This window comes from Periplaneta americana, chromosome 1, assembly GCF_040183065.1.
Source record: "Periplaneta americana isolate PAMFEO1 chromosome 1, P.americana_PAMFEO1_priV1, whole genome shotgun sequence".
Classification (NCBI taxonomy): Eukaryota; Metazoa; Arthropoda; class Insecta; order Blattodea; family Blattidae; genus Periplaneta; species Periplaneta americana.
The window spans coordinates 114,983,777-115,009,725 of NC_091117.1; the positions used below are offsets into that span (position 1 = coordinate 114,983,777).

Genomic DNA, 25,949 nt, shown 5'->3' on the forward strand with positions numbered 1-25,949 from the left:
GTGGGAGATGAATCTACACTGCACCATTACGGCGGGGATTAGATTGATAAAATAATGATAGAAATTTCGTAGTGCAAATTAAATTATTCTGCAAAAAACCTGTCTTCACATTCATTGTAGCCCATCGAAAATTTCACTTTTACTCGCCGGATGTGAAATCGGAACTTTGGCGTAAAAAACGACGCACTAGCCATTCGGCTACCTTTGCGCCAGAAGTAATACAAGGCTTCGTATTTTATCAGTACTGAACATAAAGCTTCACATTGTTAATTTTAAAATGACTCTCTTAATTTTTACTTATACATACATAACCGTATATTGTTACTGAAGAGCTAGAAGACTCCTAACGTGACATTCTTAAATTATGTTTCTTTCCTGGCGTAGTCTAGTAGTAACGACTACTAGCAGCACTGGATTATATTTCTCTTTAGACTTATTACCTGATTGCATTTTTTTCCTACATTTTCCCGAAAGGTTAATGTTAGGTAATTCCATGATGAATCTTTTGGTTCAACACGTCAAATACCGTCTCGCTATAACAATTTTTTTATAACTTGGACGTTTGTACAACATTGTGAAATAAAAAATTATATAAAAATAAGTTCTAAGACTTAAGCGATAATGCTGATGGCGATATTTCGGAGGTAATGGCTGGTTTCATTTTCAAGAATATTTATTTCATTACTTTGGAAAATTAATCTTCACAGCTGATAAATATGGGTGGTCATAACAACTTGACAGAGAAGAGAAATCATTCGGTATCAGAAATAATTTATCTCTGAAGATTAAGTAATTTATAAATGAATACAATGTAATAAAAAATACACGAAAGCCGTACCACTATGCTGTTATAATTTCATAAAGATGCAAACCAAAATGTGGGATTACAAATTTCACGAGTTGTAGAGGTTCAGTTCAAATTCATAATGAAGAACAAGGAAACAAGCATCCGTAAATTGAATGATAAAAACGTTGATAGAGACAGAGCAGATTGGGGACCTCTTACCTAGAATGTCTTAAAATTGCAACATCTGCTAAGATCACCGGGGAGAGGAACATCAAGGCAATGCCGGTATCAACCTGCGTAATTTTATCACAGTGACCTAAACAAATATTCTTAAAGAATTGAAGAGAATTTGGAATGAAATGCAACTAAACAATTTTTAAAGGAGGAAAGTAAATAAATTCTCCTTTATTGAAGATTTACGCTCTAAGGCATTATATAGAAAATTGGATATGTAATAATTAGTGTACCGAAATACATTATTAAATGATGTTTCTTCCCACGGTCACCCAAGCCAAAATTAAGTTATTACACTAAGCGATCTCGCCATCTTATTTTCGCCAAACTTTCTTCTTGTTTATGAACGTTGTTCTAAAATCTTAATTTTTCATTCCTCAGACACCAACATCAGAATAAATATGTGGTAGAATATGAGAAAGTTTCGAATTAAAAAGCTTCGATTTCCTTTAAGTTTTCTCGTACACTCACGATTTTAATTCAGAGGAAACTGATTTCACAAAAGATGTAAGACAGAAATATTATCTCCTATTGCATGATAAAAATTTCGTGTCAAAATTTTTATCCTGTGAATGGCTGAGAATATTAAATGCAGTGTACTTAAAAAATGTATTAAAAAAATCTCAATATCACGATGGATTTTGTAATGAAGTTTCTAACTTATAAGCTTCAATGTCACATTGAGTTTTATACAATCTCGATTTTAGTAATGTTAAATCTAGTTCCAAGAAAGATTTCCGAGATAATTAGAAGATATAACGCCTATTTTCTTCTAAGAAATGTGACAGAGTGTGAAAATATTTTGAGTATTTCAAAGCTTTCGAAATATTCATGGTCGATATATTGGTATGTTTATGAGACAAACCGTGTTAATTTTAAATATCTGTACAATTATATTAGAATTGCACTTATTATACGGACTCTTGTCTTTTAATTTACACCAGCATGAAGAAACATAAATGATATTAACTCTTAATTTATAAGAAGAATATTTCAGAATAAAATAGACGGAATATGCAAGGAATTCATGACTTTATTACAAACATGAGAATAGTGTCATTTTTCAATGGGAATATAAAAAGAATCTTTTCAAATTACAGTTTCTAAAGTAGAGCAAGTCTATACAAAACATTTTTATTCGAAGAATAATTTGTCCCCACCGTGCGTTGAAACTTAATGTAAACGCTTTTGTATTTAATCTTTAGGGTATTATTGCCCAAGATTGAAGAGTCGTCTATTCTGTTAAATTCGTCTCCCCTGGTCAGCCTGAAAACTAGATACAGAATAGACTATACCTAGCGATCTCTTTCTTGTGCAGCCACTGCTTCTACCAGGTACAACCGATACAATTGGTACAATTCGAATGAAACTATGGATATAGAATTTAAACATGTGTGATATTTGAAGATGATTATAAACATATTGTGAATAGGTCTGCAGTTATGTCTTACATTTATTAAAATACGTTGAATCATTTCCAAATTGGAATAAATATGTTCACTGATGAACCATTAAGTTATTTAAATAAATAACAACGTCACTGTGTTAATAGTTAAAATATGGTGTTATTTTACTGGTTTCGATTTATATCCATTATCCTCTGAATTCGTCTAGAGAATGTTTGATATGTCATCGAAAAACAAATCACTCAAGTAAAATAGCACCATATTTTAAATATTAACATAGTGAACTTGTTATTTATTTAATTTTAATAACTTAACAGTTCACCAGTGATTATATTTGTTAAAAGAGTGTAATCAACAATTAAGAAAAAATTCACAAAAAGAGTGCAATCAACAATTAAGAAAAAAAAAATTCACACACTATAGATTCATTCGAGTTGCTCGACTCCGATTGTGCCATTTAGCTAGGTTGGTCGCATTATATAAAGTGGTAATTTTTTGGATCAGATATACATAGTAGCTATTCCTCGGCCCAACGGATTCAACAGATTATTTTGTTCCGATTTCCTTGCATCTCTAATGATAGAATCGATGTGTAGCTCCAAAACGTCGGATATTTCTGTGTCCATGACACGATGACGTTTGCTTGGGACGTTTTGTTTCGTAATATGATTTGAGCATATTTTTCAGATCTTAGGTGAAATAGTCCGTGTGCATTATTATATATAAAATAACGTGAGATATTTAATTCTAATTTCAAACGCCAGTGTTTCCTTTCTTAAAATGGATTATTTGAAGGAATTTTATAAATAGGAGCAAGATCATTATGCCGGAAACATTTGCATCGTCATATGAATGACTGTAACAATATTCGATATGAAAATATGTAAAAATTATGAAGGTGATATATTTAAAGCAGAATGCTAACAAATCCATTGCCATGTTTTCATGAATGCGAACAGTAGAACTCTGTGTGAGACTTCAAATTGAATGCTCGAGAACAAGAAGCGCACGATCAGAAATGTATCCTACAAAGAGAAGGATTATTTTTTTTTCCAAAACTGTGTAAGCTTCAAATTACATTCAGTCTATTAATTTTGACAGTTAATCAATAAGAGTTCCCGTGAATCACCGTATTAAAATAACTTGTATTGAATTAGATTACGAATATCTGGCATATTCTATATTTATAATAAGAGAAAATATTGTGTAACATATTTGAAAGAGGAAATTCGATGCAGCGCGTTGTTTGATGTTATCCGTGAGTAGGCAGATAGCGAGATCCCTTCGCATTATTCTAATGGATACATGTTTTTTTATAATGTGTTTACAGAACAATGGCTCTAACTGCAACCCTCTGATGACCTCGGAGAGGTATTCACGGGTAATGGTAGATCGGAGACACTTGTGCGGCTCAGGGTACATCCCTGCAGGGGTGTACAGCATGCTGTATATAAATATATTATGTACAAACATCACCATACAAAACACTCGCAATATTGCCTTATTATCTAAAAATATCACATGCTTCTAGACATTCGCTCTTGCAACCCATTCCACACTACTACCACTATACGAATCTTGTGGAGACTATATTTAGGCCCTAAGCAGCCTTTTGAGCTTAACATTAAAATTAGGCGTCTCTAGGCCTACTTGAATACGTCATGGAATTAAAGTAGAGATCTGTCGTAAGCAACTGTAATGAACTTCATTTCTAAATCTGATGTTCAAAAAATAGAAACCAATAAATTCATTTCACTCTTTGAATAAGAATATTTTGAATACACCTCTTTTCTCAATTTTGACACTACTGTATTTCATAATGTAATTGGCAGTGTGTTACCTTGCTGCTTTCGTAGTTGAGACTCTGGTGTGTCTCTGTTGTCAAATAATCTTGTCCCACATTTTCCGTGACTCAATTGTACATGAGTAGGTTTTTCCATATCAAACATATAGCTCTATACTATTAGTCTTTGAAACAGATAAACATGACATGTTGTTTGTTAGTCAAGGTTTTGTTATTAGAATGTAGAGCGAGATGAGGAACTTTGTTGGGAATTTAAGATTACCAGCAGTATTTTTTTAAGTACGAGTATTAAGAAAGTTTGGGGTACCTAAATTATTTAATAGGAACGGTAACAATTCAAGAACAGGCAACAGATGTACGCAGTAACATGTAAGTCCTTCACGGTAAGTTTGGCTTCACTGTTTGAGGCCACTTTGCGAATTTATCGCCAACAGACGGCAGCAAGTTCTCGCTATCCGTCTAACCCTCACTCTGTTGTTGCTCATAAAACTATTTCTGGTTATTCGGCTCAAAACCTGCATACGAGTAGAATAGAATCTCACTCCGTGTTACCTCATGTTGGCTCCGCATTTCCTTTTCAGCTGAGATGACTTCTTACATGATAGATATTATATTGTTTGTTTTATATTGTATTTGAACATTTTCGTCGATAACAATGAGATTAATTTGTTATATAAACCTATTATAAATTAGAGTATAATTAATAATAACTATGCATTTGTATGTTCTGCGCCGTGGCGTCGTGGTCTATGGCATCAAACCTAAGACTCGCGTTACGGAATGACTGGTACCCACACAACACCGTGATGAATATGGGAGCTATGATAGGTAGCGAAATCCGGTTACGGAAACCAGCTATAACGCCTGGGGGGATCATCGTGCTGACCACACGATACTTCAGCTCTGGTTGCTGAGATATGTGGAAGTGACGCCAGCAGGCGGCTGGTTGGTTGGCCCTTCTTGGGCTGTCGCGCCACGGATACATTTGCATAGATTAGAACGATTACATGCGGAATAAGATGTGTTTTTCCAACCAGTAGACTGAAGCTAGCTCTTACATCGGAGCTTCGTTGCAGCCATTTAACCTGTGTTTATAGAACATGTGCGTGAATTGATTCAAACCGTTCTCTAAGCCTTCATGAAACTCCAGATCACATATAACCAGACATCGGATTCTAGGGCAAATGCCTATTTTGTTTCTTTAGGAGAAAAGTAAAAATAATTATTAATATTTGTGTTTCATGGAAATTGAAAGGTATTCAAAGAGTTTTATAGTGCCCTAAAATGCCCTAAAACGGTTATTAGAGCCTAATTTGTTAATATTCGCCTAAAAATGCCTAACTCACTGTAAAGTTTCGCATTTTACTCTTACTTTTTATAATTTATACATGCATTCACTGCGAAATTTAAGGCATTTAAAAAGTGGAAAGTTTGCTTCACACCGGCCATGAAACCATTGATAAAGGAAACAAAATGTTTTGAATCTCACGACACTCGCAATAGATTTCACCGAATTTAACATGTTTGGAGGCATAAATGCCGACAAAGAACCAACCTTAGTTTTGAAGCAGGCAACAATCACAACATGTGCTGCTACCGATTCAGAGATATACTATACTATAAAAATGACTGTTTTCGGTCTGAAACCGATTAGCTGTACTGCCCTTCAGAGTGTCATAAAATCACAATTTTTGGAGAAAGAGTGTTTTTGAAATATTTATGAAAAGTCGTAAAACTGCGAATTAGTAGGGTAAACCGTTACAAAATATTTAAAAGAATGGCCCTCCTAGTGTTAACACTACCAGGAAATGCAACAATAAGTGGAACTTTGTATTTTTGTCCAATTGAATCTCAATAACAACGGTTCATTTGAATGCTCGTTAACAGTTGCTCTTTCCCTCACCTTATTTGTGTTGAGAAGTTTTGAGCGGTAGGACGTTTTCCTGTGAAGTTTAACGCGATAATGCCGAAAAATATAAGTGCAAAATCTACATTGATCCGGCAATGGCTAACAGAATATTCAGAATTCACTTATGATGGAAAAATAATATTCTGCAAGATTTGTAGCAAACAGGTATGTAACAATAGTTGAAATATATAAATTCTATTAATTTTAATGAGTAGGCCTATAATATTTATACATTGACTGAGCTATCCTGAGGTATAATTCTTTTTAAGACCAGTACACTTTAACCTTTTAAATTCCGATAGTTAAAGTATTTGCAGGTCATTGAAATTTTGATTGTTCGAACCCACTAACTTTGTGATAGAAATACGGCAATACAACAATTAGGATTTTATTTTAATTCAATTTACTTTACGTTTTTAGATTTCGCAAGAAAAGAAGTGCCACCTAAAGCAGCATGTGCAAGGAGCGGCTCATAAGGCTAAAGCTCAGCAGAAAAATCAACTGCAACAAACTTTACTAACACAGCCTACTTCATCCAATCTCAGCAGCAATTTCTATGCTAATTTAACTAGAGCGTTTGTTGCTGCTAACATTCCCTGGAATGCAATTGAAAATCCGGTTTTAAGACAGTTTTTACAAAAATACTGCAAACAAAATATCCCATCTGAGTCGACCCTAAGAAAAAATTACTTAGAATATACAATGAAACTTTCGCTTCCATTCGGGAGGATATAGGTGATTCTTACATATGGGTCTCTGTGGATGAAACCTCAGATCCTATGAATAGGTATATAGCAAATATGGTAGTAGGAAAACTTAGTCCTGATGGACCTTCGATTCCACACCTCGTATGTGTTAAGGAACTTTCGAAAGTGACTAGCCAAGCCATTGCTTATTTTGTAAATAAAGGCCTACAGTCTTTATACTCAGGTAATATAGACGATTCTAAAGTTCAGTTGTTTTGTACTGATGCTGCCTCATACATGGTTGCTGCAGCTCCACTTCTTAAAACATTTCATCCTAACCTCACGCATGTAACCTGTCTAGCACATGGCCTTCACAGGGTTTCTGAAACAATCCGGAATGAATTTCCTCTTGTCAATTCGTTTATTTCTAACACAAAAAAATGTTTTTGTAAAGCCCCATCCAGGATTTCAATATTCAGAGAGAACTTTCCAGATATCCCACTCCCACCTCAGCCGGTTGTTACACGATGGGGAATCTGGATTCAGTCAGTGGTGTATTATTCTAAGTATTTTAAAGAAGTGGTCACAGTTATTGATAAATTACCTGAAACAGATAGTGCAGCGTGTGTGAAAGCAGTGAAAGATTGTCTGAATGACTCAAGAGTGAAAAACGCTATTGCCTACATAACATCAAACTTTTCTTTCATACTTGCAAGCATTGAACAATTGGAACGTGAAAAACAATCTCTTTGTAGCCAAATAGCAATAGTAAAGGAAGCTCAAGTGAACATACATTCTGCTTTGGGCGAAACTGGGAAAAAAGTTAAAAATAAGTGGGACAACGTATTAAATAAGAATGTAGGATTTTCATTGTTGGAAAAAGTATCAAGAGTGATATCGGGGGACAGTGTAAATGTTCCAGTAAGTATTGATGTTTCTATTGTACCTAATTTAAAATTCGCGCCTCTCACATCAGTTTCGGTTGAAAGAAGTTTTTCTGCTTTGAAAATGATTCTCAGTGACAAAAGGCAAAGGTTAACTGTGGAGAATTTAGAAAAAATTCTGGTGGTGTACTGTGCAGATAATTATAATAAAGTCTGAGCATGGAACTGAATTTTAATAACTTAAAATGAGTAATCTTGATATCAATAATCATTATTTCATTAGTTTCAATATATTAAATTTGTGCAGCTCTGTTTATAAATATAATATAGTATTCTTTTTTAATGTGTAAACATACTTTTTTGTGCGTATTTTGGTGTATAACTAAAAATTTCAGTGAAAGAAATAAGTATGATACCTCGATGTGCCTAAAATGCCCATTTTCATTAAAATAGAGCCTAATTTTACAAATTTTGAGCTTATTTTAGGCGCCTAAAACTGCAATTTTTAGTGCCTAAAAATCCGATGGCTACATATAACACATTGCTCAGCCTTATATGCTTTGACGGCAACAATTTTTATCAATTTCACTATGATGCCATCTAACTACTGCATAAGAAGTCACGTTATAACTCTCATTTGAATTGCATGACGCAACTGTACTTCCATCTAGCGGTAGTTTCCATCGACGATGGCGATCCTAATGGTTGTTCTCTTCCACATGTTACTGTTTTTAACGTGGGGATGTTCAATCTGTTATATATGTGATCAGAGATGAAACTCAAAGAGCTAGAGAGTGAGAGAGAGAGAATAATTACCTCCCATATATTGTTCCGAATGTATTCTGGGCTGAAAAAGAAATGCCGAGTCGAAGTCGCTATCGATTTGAAATATTATCTTATTATGAGGACTTCGCTATCTCTAAATTAATAATTATACAAACACATCTGAAATGGCCCATACAAACACATCTGAAATGGCCTGAATTTCCTAGAGAGTTTTTATCCCATGCAAAGGAGAAATGTGTAGTTAAATGAAGACATGGGGGGAATGATGATAAATGTCACATTTTCATTATTCTGAGATATTACAATTTTAAAGTTTGAAACTCTAAATGGATACAATAATTGCAATTAAATTACACATACATATTATAACAATGGATTCACAAAGTTTCGTGAAGTTTTGTTTACCAACAATGGAGAATGAGCAACAATAACGTTGTAATGAACAAATAAAAGCGGAAATAAAGGTGAATGTCTAAACCCTTAATGTATAACACTGTTAATATCCTACTTTACTTGATTTAACTCAAACTTGGACGTGTGTAAAACCATAAATGCAATTTAACATTATAATTATATAAAATAAGGGAGCATGAGAATGTATTTACATATCTTCTGAAATCATTCACAGTGTGGTATATTGCCATAGAATAGCTTTCATTCTACTTTCGTGAGAAGCTTTGACAATTCCTGGAAGTAAAAAGTTAAATAAGTAAAATATTATATAGTACTACAGATGTGAACTAGTGACTAAATATTAATTATAAAAAAATACCTTCAAATCTTTCCACTTTAACAAAGGTATTGGTAGGATCTCGGTGTAAGCAGGGCATGGTAGAGTAAATTCCCCCTTTTGCAGCCTTGAAGATGTTTTCCTTGTATCTGTGATATAACTACTGTATCCCATGATGTGTTGTAGCTCCCAGATCTTAATGACATAATACGTGGCTGTTCCATTTCCACGTTTACTTGTGTCAGAGGTCTTGTAGGTACACATAACTTACTCTTGTATTCTCCATTGGAGAATAACACTGTCCATTCTTTAAAAAATGTCTGATTGCACTCAACAACTTGGAATGGGCTTGGCTTAAGTCTGTTGTGCCGTATAATTTCATACCAGTCTTTAGATACTTTTGTTACTGCAGTTGGTGATATTGATATTGAATATGGTCATGAATTGCATTCTTAGTTTCATCACTTATAGCATGTAGTCGATTTTTATGCTTCCATCGTTTCAACTGCTCCTGAATGATCTGTAATGTTCTTGCACATATCCCATGGAGAGCCATTTTAAGAGTGTTATTTCAATTAAACCACTCAAATAAAATTTTATGCTCATTTCGGGTATCTATTCAAATATACCATTTCAAATGTAAATTACGAATAAATTTGAAACATTTGAAATTTGAAACAATTTGAAACAAATAAAATCTCTGAGCATCACGATCCGGCAGACTATTAACATGTTTAATGATACCATTCCTATTTAGTTCACTAAAGTTTTGAAAACACTTCACTCTAGTGCACTTAAAGTCCTCTCCTGTTTCATGTATTTGGGTTTCAGTTTTCTTTGTATCATCGATACACAGCTAACCTTTCGTTCTTCTTCGTACTTTGGCTCAATTCTGGGTTTGTATGTAGATCCATCACAATAGCAATCTTTCACCACATTTAACTCAATACTAACTGATATTTAGCTTCACTAACGACAATAGAAATAAAGCTTGATTTCAATTCCAACAATGTAACACCAATCACATAAATAATAGTAAGAACTGCGAACTAAAAACAACTAAAGCCTTCAATTTTAAACAAAGATTGGAATGGACATTCATCATTTTTTCGTCAAGTACTAGGACTCTCATCAGTCTTCCAACTTTTGGCACAAATGAATATACATAATGAAACTACATGAGTTTCTCTAACAACTGACACCATAATCTAAAAATGGAAAAAAATGGACCTTCATCATTATTCCTCCCATGTCTTCAAATGTTTCAATTAGATTCAATTTTCAGTTCTGTATCTCCATTTATAATACAATGTTATATTAATTATAATCATAAAAAATTGATACATCTGTTTGTTAATAAAATATGAAATGTAACTGGCTGTATATACTGTATTTATTGTAACGTCCATACTTGTGGAGTAACGGTTAGCGCGTCTGGCCGCGAAACCAGGTGAGCCAGGTTCGAATCCCGGTCGGGGAAAGTTACCTGGTTGAGGTTTTATTCCGGCGTTTTCCCTCAACTCAATACGAGCAAATGTTGGATAACTATCGGTGCTGGACCCCGGACTCATTTCACGGGCATTATCACCTCTGTTTCATTCAGACGTTAAATATTCTGAGATGTTGATACAGCGTCGTAAAATAACATACTAAAATTTATTGTAACAATGACAGCATCCATGGATAATATGAAAGATTCTGGGATACCATACAAGCTGCAGTTTGATTATTTTCGTGTATTATTTTCTTATTAACTTTGTAAACTTATTATAAAAGTCGTATTAACTTAAAAAAAAAAAAACTGATCTCAGGAAAATAGCTTTTCACCTCGTCATGTTTGCTAGAGTCCTCAGAAAACGATATAATTTCATATCAACATTTCTTTTGCAGCCCATTGTACAACGTTCGTACTATAGCTGTATTTGTACCACTGTCGTTCAGAAATGAGAAGAAAATGCTTATACTCTTATTCATTATTTACGAATGAAGATAATTTAATTCATGAAGTTATTGAGCATTACACAACACGCCTTTTGCCTTTTTGGACGCGTACAGAATAACATTTTATTCATTGTTATAATTCTGGCAATGTATGAAATTAAATTTATAAAACAGTATTTTATAGTAAATATTGAATTTTAGAATCTAATTTAGTGAAAGATTGATTGGTTCCCATTGAACAGAACAGCATCTTAAATACATGAATTCTTAGCATATAAATAACTCTGCTACTGAATAGGGATTTATGCTTTGAAATGCATAATACACTGACATATTATGAAAATAAATCCAAGTTTTCCTTTATTGTTTTAGTAGTTTCCTCAAAGTTATTTAATGAAGATTATTGTAGTTGTTCACGACCGATCTCGCTACGTAAATATAATATGATTTTGTATTTTAAATAAAAGAAAATTAATTTCGACTATAAAATGGCGGTTTAATTTTAAATTAGAAACCATGCTTTTGTTCCAAAACAATTTTGTAATTGATTTAGCTCGTAACTTAATTAACATAGAGTATAACAATGTCCCAAAATCGTGCTTGTGTAATAATGATTTACAAATTTCAAGGAATTTAAATGAATAAATTCATTGGGTTTTTATGGTATTGACTAATTTAATATTAGTCATAGATTTATATCAATAATTTATCTGAATGCATTTGATGCTACGATTGTCAAATTACACTTTTTATTTATTATTGATCTATGTACATTATATGTTACTGACAGAATGAAACATTTTTTAAACATGGTAGGGTTTAAGTTTCTTCCTATGGGAGGGTCCAGAATCAAATTGACTTTCTTGCTGTATGTCTGCAAGAAAGTAGCAGATTCTCTGAACGTAGTCCATACTTATTAACAGCCACATGACAAGAGTTTTAAGGTGTTTCCAGAACAGTTCTGAATGTTTTCAAACCAAAATATTAATTCACTTTACAAATTTTGGGAACCTTCCCTATATTTAACCACGATTCACTCATACTAAACATCTCTCTAAAACAGTAATACGTATTCATTTTAACAGAATATACAGATAATATTCCAAAGATAAATTTAAACTAACGATAACCTATTAACATCAAGTGCTACGACGGTAATCAGAAAGTAACGTTACTGTGTACTGGAAAGTTGTTAATTCTTGGTTACTTATTTGAAGCTTTGTAAATTCAAGGTTTTATAAACATTTTTCTTTGAACATCTTGTTTCTAAATTCAGTTTTCTCGTACCGCAATATTTAAAATTTCAGCAATGTATTTTCCTTCTAAAGAATTAGTAGATAATACAAATCAATGACGTTATAAATTTACTTTCTGATTAGCCTACGTAACAGGGTCTCCAATTCGTTACAAGACACGCCATTCTTTATGGCTACACAGTCATACCAATTATCAGTATTTTGAAGAATCAGTCACAGGGTTATTCCGTGGATGGTAAAAATTGCGCTGTCGCTCTAAGCCCCAAGCTTCGAGTTTCTTGTTAACAGTATTAAAACAATCACAAAATTATATTGAACACCCGTTGTACTTTCTCTACTTATGAACTAAGCAGTCTACAAAGAAGATAAATATTAAAAAATGCGAGATGTGAGTTTGCTCAAGAATGGTTTAGGCGTAACAACTTCAACTGAATACAAATTTAAATATAATATTAGGAAAATCAAGATTTCAGGTATAACTGCCTATAAAGTTGATTTTAATAATTTCGAGGAAAAAATTGTTCCGGGGCCGGGCATCGAACCCAGGACCTTTGGTTTAACGTACCAACGCTCTACCAACTGAGCTACCCGGGAATTTTCAGGCGTAACTCCCTGTAAAGTTGATCAAATCGACTTTATAGGGAGTTATACCTGAAATCTTGATTTGCATAATACAGTCACTTTTCGTTAACAGAAAGCCACAATTTAAGTCACACAGAGTTAGTGTGCACTCGAAGTTGGTTGCTTGACGGTTGTCAGCCCACTTTGACGTCTGTGGATATAGAGGGAAAAATTGGAGCGGTGTCGGGTAGAGTTTCCGGGTAGCTCAGTTGATAGAGCGTTGGTACGTTAAACCAAAGGTCCCTGGTTCGATGCCCGGCCCCAGAACAATTTTTCCCTCGAAATTATTCATAATATTAGGCTATTTTCGTGCAGAATCTCTAACGTTATATACTTCTTATCACATTGTGTTAATACAATTTGTATGATTTTTTAAATTAAAAAAGGCCTATCGTATTGATTTGTGATCAATGAAGTGTCTGAAAACTTCATATAAGTTAGGTATATTATACAATTTTATAAATAAATATCTAACATTTCTGATGTTAAAATTCTATGGACTCAAATTTTGTTCTCTAGAGATAATCTATTCCTAGTAAGAAGTGTATCTTTTATATTTTATTGCATTTTACAATACCAAATTTAAAAAAAAATTGATTAGGGTTGAATTAAATAAAATTTGAATGTTCTATATAGTGAACCGAAGAAAACGAGTTGTAACGAGTAATTTGATATTATCAATCTTGTCTTGAGAATTGCTGTCTCCGAAGTTTAGGAATAATCTACACGTTCTATTATTACGATCATATTTCATAAACTCTGAAGTGGCATTTAAGTTCGTTATGTCTAGGTAGTCTAAACAGCTGGAATGACATAAGGAATCCAACAGAGAAAGTGGCCATTCATATTTTGGACAATGCCTAAGTTGCTCGAAGCATCGGAAACTGTAGTTCTCAAGACACTGTATATACTATACAATTTTTGCTTGAAATGTAATCTATACTGTAAATTTTGGTATACATGTTTGGTTATTTAGAAATTTTCAAGTTAGGCTACAATCTTCAGTCTTATATAAAATCTTGGGTATTCAAACATTTTCGAGCTAAATTATTTAAATATTAGTTAACCATGGCTAATGGCTTAGTCAGACAAATCTAGCCGCTGATTTTTCTTGAAGTATCATTATTTTGCTTTAGTACTGATGATTTATTATTTCCGTTTAAATTAACATCATCTCTCAGAAGCATCACGCTGCATTCTTGGAGCAGGACTCATTAAGGTCCACGGAACTGCCTGATAACTTGAAATTCTGTCAAAATGTAAGCATACAATATTCACACTTTATATAACATCCCACACTTCAGAACCTATGTTCCTTAAATTGAAGACCCTTTTTCACTCTAACAACGCTTTCTGTCTGAGTTTATAAGTCGCCCACTTTTCTTTCCTTATGCAACAAGATCTGAAATTAGTTCTACAACGTACTCCATAGTTAATACTAGAGTTCTGGTGTTAGTAATTATAGATTAATATATACATAAGAGGTTACTTGAAATTAATTCCAAATTTTCACTCAAATATTTATTTATGTAAAATATGTCTAAATATTTCAAAATAGTCTAATTTGTAGCGTCATTTCTGTAGAATTTTCTGTATGTTTTCAATTAAATGTATGACGTATTAAAATTAACACAAGCTTAAAACAAAATCAATTTTTATATAAAAATGTTTATATACATTTTATTTAGCTCACTATAAAATTTTATCGAGTCATTGCGTAAGTAGGCCTAATGTTTACAGTGACTTTTAAGCTCAGAAATTGACAATATATTTTCCAGTCTGTTTGTTCAACAATCCACATTGAATGACGAAATAAAGTATATTGTTTGAGACAACACAAAATATTTTGTCACACTTTATATGAAGCAAGACATTTCTCTTTTTCTCTACTTCTTCCCATTTGTAATAGGTTATATGTTACAGGAATTTTATTTTTATGTAATGTAATACTAAGCTATAATTATATTTCAATTATCCAGTCGGTAAGAATAGACTTTCTTTTTCACTTTATTTGAGGGCCACCTTTTATGAAAGCGAAATGTTAAATGTTGCATATCGTCGGTTTACAAGCAAAACACATTAAGTCAAAAATATTACTTCTGTGAAAAATACGTATAATGTACGTAATGTATGTGTATAAACCTAGAATTGGAAAATTAAATACACATAAAGAAAAACAACTTACTAAATATAATATTTTGAAGATTCAGTTTTGTTAGTTCTTTTAAAACGCCTTTTTCTCAAAGGTAATATTTTTCACTTCATGTGTTTTGCTTGTAAGCCAACGATATGTGACCATATAGTTTTCAGGCAATTATATTTACATTTTGGATTTAAAATTTACGTGAAGTGAAGACAGATTCGTGTAGTCTAAATCTCAAAGTGTCTTGCAAACCTCTCACGATAAAGTGTGAAATTTTTTCTGAATACCCATGTGTACGGAAATATTTTTGATCTCACTAATGATATTTCAGTCTCTTTCACTTTCAAATGAACTTTTGTCTAAGAATATTATGAATGTTATTTTTACAAATCTGTGTACAATAATACAAGTACAATGTGCGCCTTGATTGGATAGGTGGTTAAAATTCGAACACTATTCGACAGATATATGTTATAATAAAATGCAGAGCTTAACATAAGTTTCGTCATGCATTTAGCATATTATGATATTTTATATATACAAAACACTTCCATTCAATATATATTGATTTAACAATAAAAATAATAGCATTACAAAACTTATTAAATGCGTTATATGGTGTTTAACCCTTCTCTTTACTTATTTCATCTGATATATTGAAGAAATATGGCTTCATTTTCATTATGATCTTCCCATTAAAATATACACAATAGAAACAGCTACTTTTCAAAACTGAAAAAAAAAACCTTTCTGCAGATTTTGATGCAAGTTCGGCCTACTTATAAAGTGAAGGGAATCAATACAGTTCTATATTAATTGCTGCTTTGTGAAGAACAACAGCTTTTTACTGTTTAAGAAGTGAGGGCTAATCACCATACAACCTCTCAGTACAACGCTACACTGTTCTGTACGAAAGCCTTCCAAACGGGGCGGTGTTTTATTCCTGTACAAAACGAATTGGTGTTCCGAATATGATGATAGTAACGTTATGCTCTTTCAACAGAAGTAAAACTTAAATTCCTCTCTTTTGTATCTTTCACTAGCGTGTCCCCAGACTAAAGTACAAAATTGGGGAACTGTTTAAAAAGTTTGTTATTACAAATATTTTGTATCAACGTTTGACTTAAGTCACACAAGAACACAATACATCACCACTCATCTAGAACACGGTACAGTTTTTTTACAATTCCACCGAAACAAGGACAGTTTCAGTCCTTGAGGCAGATCAAGGCCGTAGCCAGCCTCTTGCGAGATTAAATTATCTCACTCCGGAGCGAGAAGGTTGACTTGTAGTTAAAAAATTAGATTATTTCTGTGGATTTAAGAGGCCGCAGAATTCACTCCTATTCCTCCTAGCGCACAAGTATTAATCACTTGAGAAAATGTTAAGAAGCAAATATCTAACTTGCGGTCACTTTAATGAAAACATCGTCATTCTTGTAACATATAGCAGCTACACATGCATCGACCACACATTAAATACTAGCTCTAATATTTTAGTTCTACCCTGATTTCCGACGGAGGCCTGGCTACGGCCATTTTTTCTACAATGCGCTGGTGCAGACCGGCAAAAAAATATGTCTACTGAATAAAAGACTGCACCTTTATGTAGAAAAAATAAACAAAATAAAGAACATTCACATTTCACACTCGACTCGAATTAATTTTCTGATGTCTTCTTCCGCCATTTTGAGCTTCAGTTGCCATGCGATGTTAGAATATATAGAGAAATGACTTTCTTTTGTTTCTCATAGTAAAAATTAAATAAAATATATGACCACGTCAGCAGTATAAACGCTTGTATTATTCCTATTAATAAAAATTCTATATAAAATCAATAGTTGGTCGCATAGACTTCTTTTATTCCAGTCCTAAATATAGTATATAGTTCATTTATATTTGATCTGTTACCTCGCAGTGATTTTGGGAGTCAAATTTCCTGTTTTAAACTATGGTTAGTTATAATAAGTTATAACATTCACGTTATGTTCTTGTTACCACAAACGAATGAATAATTCTCACTCTTTGAAGTAGAATATATCAGTTTAATTCATATGCGTACACTCGTGTTTTCATCTTGTGGTTTCCAGACCACTCAATGAATTGTTTGATTCATAGCAGTTACAAAATACACTTTCAGCTTGTCCTATAAAACATCTGATGTTCCCATATGAGTTACGTTCAGTAGTACTGCGCATATGCAACAATTTTCACATTTCTAACGAGATTAGCAAGTAATAATGGCATTGAGATAAATAAGCAAGCAACAATCTCACACGTCAAATCATTTTATCAGTCAAAGATTACTGTAATGTCTCAAAAGCCATCTCTTTCCACACAATATTAATATTCAACTCTTCAGTGAATGCCAGTTTCACTTAAACACTATTTTGTATCACATTTTAAATTACACATAGTGTCTGCATCCATTTATTAACGATATTTTTAAATTATCATTATTCGGATGAATGCTGTCGTGCGTCCTCTGCACAGGCTTGAACTACACTTTCAGTCACTTGGCAGGAAGAATCTGGTTTGCAGTAATAGCAGTTGAAATATCCAGTATTTCGTGTCAATCTGAAAAAGAAGAAAAATAGTAAGTTATGTGGATACTATGTAACATTTAAGTACTTAAATAAATAAAAACTTTGAATTGTTTAGCAAAACGACGGAATATTCCGGATATCAGTAGGTAGACAAGAAATCAACAGACAAAATTTGCATTGTAGTGAAGTATAGGCCATACAATAGAGCAGGTTTCTTTAAATAATTGATATCTTCTTTTCATTGCATCGCTATAGAATGTGTCCAACAAAACAACAACAGTGATAATATGAAAATATGAAAATGACCTTTTTCAATAAGAGACTTGTGCAAGGCTAAAAAGTGAGACAAACATATATTTATATTTTGAATTGCATAGCACAAAAAACACAACTTTGTAAAAGATATTCAAAATTGCGATCTCTAACTTCAACGTATAGAATGCAGCGGCGCAGAATTAATTTCTGAGCACACAGAAAAATCCGCAGATTTTTTTTGCAGATCTCAGCAGAGACCAGAACCTCAAATGGGAAGTAATCTTAAAAATAACCAGAAAACATTAACAATATCGACTTTTGGCCAACTTTTTGATGCAAATACCCCACTGTGTGGCGTCGGGGATCGAACCAGGGTCCTAGGTTTTCCTTTGTGGCCTTACTTCATGTTCGACATATAATGTTGACATGTGCGTAGACCGAGGACCCGGGTTCGATCCCCGGGGCCGATGCGAATTTTTCTCCATTAATAACCAATGGTAACTCTAACAGATAATTCCGTAGACCAACAAATTAATATTTACTTAGAATCAATTTTTTTCTGAAAGAAACTTAAAAACTAGATTCCCGTGGAAGCATTTAAATACCGGTATAATTACGCAATAAATAGTGCATAGAGTATCTGCTTTTCACGTTAGAGACTCGGTTTCAAATCCCGGTGGAAACTATGGTGGACAAAGACGATGTTTTGTGGCAGTTATTCGAGTACTTGCGTTCCTCTGTTGGAGTTTCTCCATTAATCATCATCATAATGCTGCATCTCCCTTGGTGCATCATGTTAGCAAAGAGATCTATAGTTCGGCTTGTCCCATCTGTAGGCCAATGTATGTGTGTTTTGTCTCCGGAGACGAAGCAAAGACTGAAATAATTCTGCATCATAATAATTATAACTGCTAAATTATGATAATGAAAACCAATTTTAACATCTGACACAGGCCACCGGTGCAGCTCCTGTGTAAGTGAGTTGGACTTGGTGATCTGAAACAGTACTTGAGCGTGAGTTAGAATCCCGTTATAAAATGTCATATTTAATTTTTAATTAGTCCATTAACACTCTTATTTCACTGTTGATGTGTCAAACTGATCAATCATCATCATCATCATCTTCCTTGCAATTACAAATTAAAGTAACAATTTTAATATCAAATGTGTTAGTTACATATTAGTAGAGCCCGGAAGTTCAGACGTTTATTTTGGCAAAAAAAAAAGGCAGGCGAAAAGACAATTTAAATGTGAGAAATAGGCAGTAAAAAAAAAAAATAGACAAAATAATTTTACCGCTAACATTTTATATATTGGAAAAGTTGATTTTCATTTTTATTGATCATCATAACTGAGGAGCAACTCTTCAAAACGCATAATGTCCACCCATAGACAAAATTAAGTTTGATATGAAATCGTATAGTTTTTAACATGCCCTACACGCTCCTGCATTCAGATTTCAACAATACGCATTTTAACTCTTTGTAATAGAGCTTCGAAATGTAGTGAACAGACCGAATAGCATTTTGTCCTCTAGCGTGAATGCATCGAAGAGAATTTTGTCCGTTTCTCCATAAACTAATGTTTTCCTTCAGATATGAAATAATGTATCAAGCATGTTAGACTAGAATTTAAATTCAAACAATCAACGGAATTATACAACAATGTTAGTGATGACTTTAATTAATAATTTTTGTGCGAGATCGTGCGTATTTGCTTGTTTCCCGCACAGAACCAATACGCGGTAAGTGTGAAATACCACATTCAGTATTCCCAACGTAACACACATAACAATTTCCCTCTTCTTACCGCTTAAGCGCGACATTCATTTTACTGCTTTAGGCTTTTAACATATTATTTTTAGAGACATTTAACATAGTAATAATTATAAATTGGAAACTTACCACTGCAATTTCACCTAAATTGCAATGTTAATTATTGTTTTTAAATATTTGCAAAAATTAAGTAAAGTCTACTACTCCACGAAACTTATTGCATTCCTGATACAAGTAACATTAAGGAAGCCGTGAAAGAATCAACAAGATTTCAGATGCGGATGTTATTACTGCAATATGTTATATAAATAATATTGTTAAATTATTAAAATGAAAAATAAATCATTACATAACCTTACCGTTTGTTTTAAGTTCGCATTTATAGACTGGGGGGGAAAAAAAGACAGCCGTATATCACGGCCTGCTGGAGTATAGTAAACACAGAAAACATTTTATAGCAACAATGTTGAAGAAACGAAAGGTATTAAGTTTTCCGAAGTTGCCGTCATTAAACAGAAACCAACATGGAGATTTCATTGCAACTAATTAGAAATTCGTCTTTCAGGTATGTAATAAACGATCTTCGCACAAAATAATGTACGATACACGAGCGGTATGTTTGTTTTCATGTTCTCGGAAATTAAAAAAGCTCAACTACGTTTCGCTTTTTCAATCTTTTCCTCGACCATGAAAACGTCAACATACCGCTCTTGTAACGTATATTACTATTATTTTCATTTATATGCGTCGTCGAGATATTTTTCATTCTCATTGTAAAGTAAAGTTGTTTGGTGACAGTTTCTGTACTTTTCACTGTCAGAACAAAGGACCATCTGATGCATAGTTCTAGTGTTATAGTTGGAGAAGAAAAAGAGCGAGGGACAAGGAAGCGGATGAAGAGAAAATCAGAAAGAAAAAGTGAACATGAAAACAGGCAAGAACAATGTAATATGGTATTGCAGGACCCGAACATATTAAAGGAGATTAAAAATACATAACTCTGCTTCCAAATTTAAGTATTAGCTTTTAATTAATTAATTAATTCATTTAGTTTTGTTGCTTTCAATTACAGGTTTCGAGACAACGATCCTCAACTCAACTAATGAAATTTGATCCGCCATGCCAACATAGAGTAAGGCGTTTCGGATGTTGTTATATTCCGGTAAACAGCCTGCACAGAGCAAAAATGAAATGAATATTGCCACACACGTAAATAAAAAGAATGAGCTAATGACTGAACTTGGATCACACAGACTGAAGGCAAAAGCCTTTAATAAAATAATGAGGCTTATTCCTAATAATAGCAAGACATTCGCATTTGATTTGCAACAGGTTCAACAAAATTGTCATAATTAAATATTGGAGAGGGTATTATGCCAGACAGATAGCTCTTTATAGTTTGTGTGTAACAAACATAGAAGCCACAGAGCCTATATTTTACATTTGGAATGAAACGCAAGCAGGTAGAGGGGCAGAGGAAGTTTCTTCAGCCATCAATGATTTCTTAAATAATTTAGACATTTATAACTCAATAACTAGTCTCAAAATTTTTGCGACGGATGCGCTGGTCAGAATAAAAATAAACACATGATACGTGCCATTGCTTTCTGGCTACTCAAGGAATCCCCACCACATGTGACTGAAGTACATCTTTGTTTTCCAGTTCGAGGACACTCATTTTTACCAGCTGATCGAGTCTTTGACCGTGTGGAAAAGAAGCTCTGAAAAATCCCAAAAATATTGAATCCTAAGACATACCAAGAAACTTACATGGAGGTGGGTGAAACGAGAATGTTAGGGAAAGATTGAGACATACGTGATTACAAAGAACTAGGCAACAACAACCTGAAACCTATTAATGGAATCAGTGAGGTAAAAAGGATTCAGTTACAGAAATTAATGGTAGGTAGTAAGGTCAATGATGTTGAAATCCAAACCTAGTTGTGTTATTTCACTGATGATACATAAAAGAGTTTCATGCCCTTGGATAAACGTGGTTATAGCTTTGTAAAAATTGCCAACAGATCTTTAGTACCGCTATTAAATAGAGTTAAACAAGAAAAAAAGAATGACGTGGAAAAATTGCTAACACACAGGAAAATTGGAAGCAAAATGAAGAACTGAAGTTCTTCACAAATCCCTCCGCCTTCCTTGTATTCACCTTGGCTACGAAGAAGACGTTGCTTGTGATTGTTCAGATGAGGAATCTGTTCTTGGGAAAATATTATAAATAACTTTCCTTGATTACGTAAGTGCCAATCGTTTTTGACTGTTAAGATAAGGAAAAGTTCTTGGAAAAATTGTAAACAAATTGCTTGAACCCAAAATTTGTCTTATTATTTTATAAGGATTTGATTACAATTAAAATATAATGCAAATGTGCCTCAATAATAAATTCATGACTAAAATCTGTTTAATCTGAATTATCATTTTAATGTTAATAAATTATTGACAAAATGCATAATGTCCAAAGGTGACTGATCGAATATAATTTTGTCCATTAGGACGAAACGAAGTGCATTTAGTCCATCATAAAAACGTTTCTAATCAGGCACACAATAATTTTTTTCACTTTTCAAAAACATGTCCTCTTTCAGGATCTCGTACTTATTCGTGTTTGTGAATTTGAAAAAACTGCAGTAAATATTTTTTAAGTAATCAGATTTTCACTTCTCCTGAAAATTTACTTTCCTGGGACATTATGCATTTTGAAGAGTTGCTCCTCGTACTCTAAACTCAAAACACAACTTTTCATTCTGGTCTTGGTTGCAGATAACCACCAGATATTTCGTTATGTTTTCTACATTCATGCTTAGTCTTCTGTCTAAGAAAATGTTTTTGGTAATATAAAATTACTTCTGCAGTTCCACTGATGTTATCATCATTTTTGTATTTTTCCTACTGCTATTTACAGCATAGAATTTCTAAAATTTGTTGTATTTTCCTAGCGTTATTAAGAGTATGGGATTTCTCCCTTTGAAAGTCCTTGTAAAATTGTAAAAGTGAAGGCTTACTGGATTTTCCCGTCAACTACCCTTTTCAATGAATGGAAAAACAACTTGTTACGAAACCTCAACATAAGTCTGAGAATTTAACTGATTTATGGCACGATCACAGCAAAGGAATAAGGTTATGGGATTTGGTACTTGGAATGTCACGAGTCTTTATAGAGCAGGAGGGGTAACATTAGTAGCAAAAGAACTAGCTAGATATAGAATAGACTTTGTGCGAGTACAAGTGGTTAGGTTAGATGGGAATAGCATATCACAAATAGGAGACTACTTGTACTATGGGGAAGGAAACAATAATCAGCCACCGACGTAGCTCAGTCAGCTAAGGCGCTTGCCTGCCGATCCGGAGTTGCGTTCGAGCACGAGTTCGATTCCAGCTTGGGCTGATTACCTGGTTGGGTTTTCCGAGGTTTTCCCCAACCATAAGGCAAATGTGAGGTAATCTATAGCGAATCCTCGGCCTCATCTTGCCAAATATCTCGCTATTACCAATCGCATCGACACTAAATAATCTCGTAGTTGATACAGGGTCGTTAAATAACCAAGTGAAATAAAAACAATAATCACCAATTAGGAACAGGATTCCTTTTTTTCATATTAGGGTAGATGGTGATATATATAATGCTGACCATTATTTGGTAATTGGAGAATAAAGAGAAAGACTAACAGTAGCCATGCGAATAGAACAACAAGTTAATATTAGGAGGTTCATTATTCTTAAATTAAAAGACGAGGAAACAAAGCGACATTTTCAGGTCGAAATTTCAAATAGGTTTGCTGCTTTAGGAAGTTATGACGAAGTTGAGGAGTTAGATATTAATAGCGTTTGGGAAAATATCAGAGATAATATCGAAATTGCAGCTGAGAAGATCATAGGTTATTATGAAACTAAGAAACAGAAACCGTGGTCTGATTAAGATTGTTGCATTGTAGCAGAAAAAAGAAAACAGGCAAAATTGAAATTCTTACAGGATCCAGTTGAGGCGAATAGAGATAATTATTTCAATGAAAGAGGGGAAAACAAGTTGTATACTTAAAAATAAAGAGAGAGATTACTTGAAGAAAAACCTGAATGAGGTAGAAACAAATAGCAAGAATAAAAACTTTGGAGATTTATATAAGGGCATAAAAGAAATGAAGAAAGGATATCAAGCAAGGGTAAACGTGATCAAGAATAAGAATGGTGACTTCCTTGCAGTCTATCATTCACCCTAAACAGATGGGAAAACTATTTTGGGCAAGTACTAATGTACATAGGCCAAATAGAAATAATTGGTACGAAATTCAAACACAAACTGCTGAGCCATTTATATCCGTACCTACTATTTCTGAAGTCGACAACATTTGAAACGGTAAAACTTCACAACATGAAAGATAAGGTAAGAAAATGTATCAAATTCATTTCGTTCAACGGTGTACTTAATACGTTTTGAAACGATGCTCCTCATTAATATCCTTACTATGAATGATAGTTTAGATTGTAATTATGTTAACTGTGAAATTATTGGTAGTTATATAAGGTAATAAAAAATAGTTACATATTGGTATATATTCATACCTAAAACCGGGTGAATGTAAATAATGATGATAATGCTTTCTGAGCTTAGTATGGTGACACTAGCTCTGGATACTAACGGTCGCATTGACAACTTTCTGTCTGGCCAGTTATGCTGGCGATACGATGCACTATTTCAAACGTTACTGGGAGAGAGTGCAGACTTATTCGGGTTTCTGTGTAAATTTAAACTAACTAAATAATTAAAAAAAAACTAAATAATTTTTTGACGTGGAATTTTTTTCTGTGCACCACTCGAGAAAAACTGTAACAAAAATTGCAGCATTCCCCACTAAGGAAGTTGCGTCGATGTCACTTACAATTCATTCGTTGCTTGTGAAACTTCATTTATTCATTCATGATTCAGTTTGTCCTCTTACAACATTGATAAAATGGAATGAGTAACCTATACTTATTGTATTAGCTAACCATCTTTATTACTTTGTAAGGGAATATGGGGCAGGACGGCGAAGGGGGCAGGACGGGGTATAGCCTCTATCTTCCCAACAAGTAGTGCAATCTACCGAATTCTTTTTTAGAACTTCGTCAACTCATGTAAATATATCATCACACAACACTTACTGCCATTCCTTTCATCTCTTATATGTTATTCGGTTGCTGCATCATATTGTATCATTCATTTGCAACTTTAAAGTGTTCTCTTGTCACACGTAAGTAGAAATGAGATTTATTTAGATAATCTATTTTAATGTCATATTATAGAGTGCTTACCTGGCTTTTAATTCCGAAACTTTCTTAAATTTCGTGCGTTATTTTTCCTGCCAACACTTCATAACTTAGAAATTGTGACTATGGGGCAAAACGGGGTGGGGCATAACAAGGCAGTACGTCCTGCCCCACGTCATATTTAATTAAATTTCACCTCCTGTAATGGGTTATTCGTTCTGTTGTTTGTCAGAAGAAGGTTGGATTAGATGCGTATCATGTCTGAAATGGGCTCACAATAGTTGTTCAGGAGTAGACAGTGAAGACGAGGATGCCACACACATTTGCGTATTTTGCGAATGACTTTTTCTCAAGTAACTTGCATTCACACTTTCAGTATATAATTTTTGTCACTTTTGCCATTTAATTATTTAAAAAAATAGATACCCCATTTTGCCCCATACGTGGGGCAGAACGGGGCAAAACACACATTTCGAAAAACTAATTTATTTTAAGGTTATAATGACCGGATTTCACACGAAGTGCATATTTTTTACTTGTTTACAGTGTAATAAAAGCATATATGTCATAAAACCCATACATTTACATTATTTGATACCAAATAAAAACATTCAAAACATTAACTACCCCGTCCTGCCCCATGTTCCCCTATATTTTAAGAGGTTATGTGTACCTCAGTATTTTCTTAAACTCCGATATTGACCAAGTGGAATGAGAAATCTATACTAGCTTGATACATTGGCGGATCCACTTTAATTTATTTTTATATTTTAAGAGTTTATATGCATCACAGCATTTCCTAAAAAAATACCCCAACCATCCGGGATGTCATCTCTATATAATAGGTAATTCCAACAATAAAGATGACGTATTAATTAATATGTCAATACTGCATTTTGATGCTCCTTTATTTCAACGATTTATTTTTTATAC

General features: G+C 33.5%; 1 protein-coding gene across 1 annotated transcript in view; it reads right to left on the minus strand.

Moving 5' to 3' along the window:
* Positions 1-5,886: 5,886 nt before the first annotated feature.
* The window catches only part of LOC138700063 (uncharacterized), a 1,616,191-nt gene continuing 1,596,128 nt past the window's right edge, over positions 5,887-25,949 (minus strand). The window contains exon 6 of the mRNA XM_069826368.1: positions 5,887-17,764. The gene's annotated coding sequence lies outside the window, so the exon portion shown is untranslated. The remainder of the gene's footprint in view (positions 17,765-25,949) is intronic.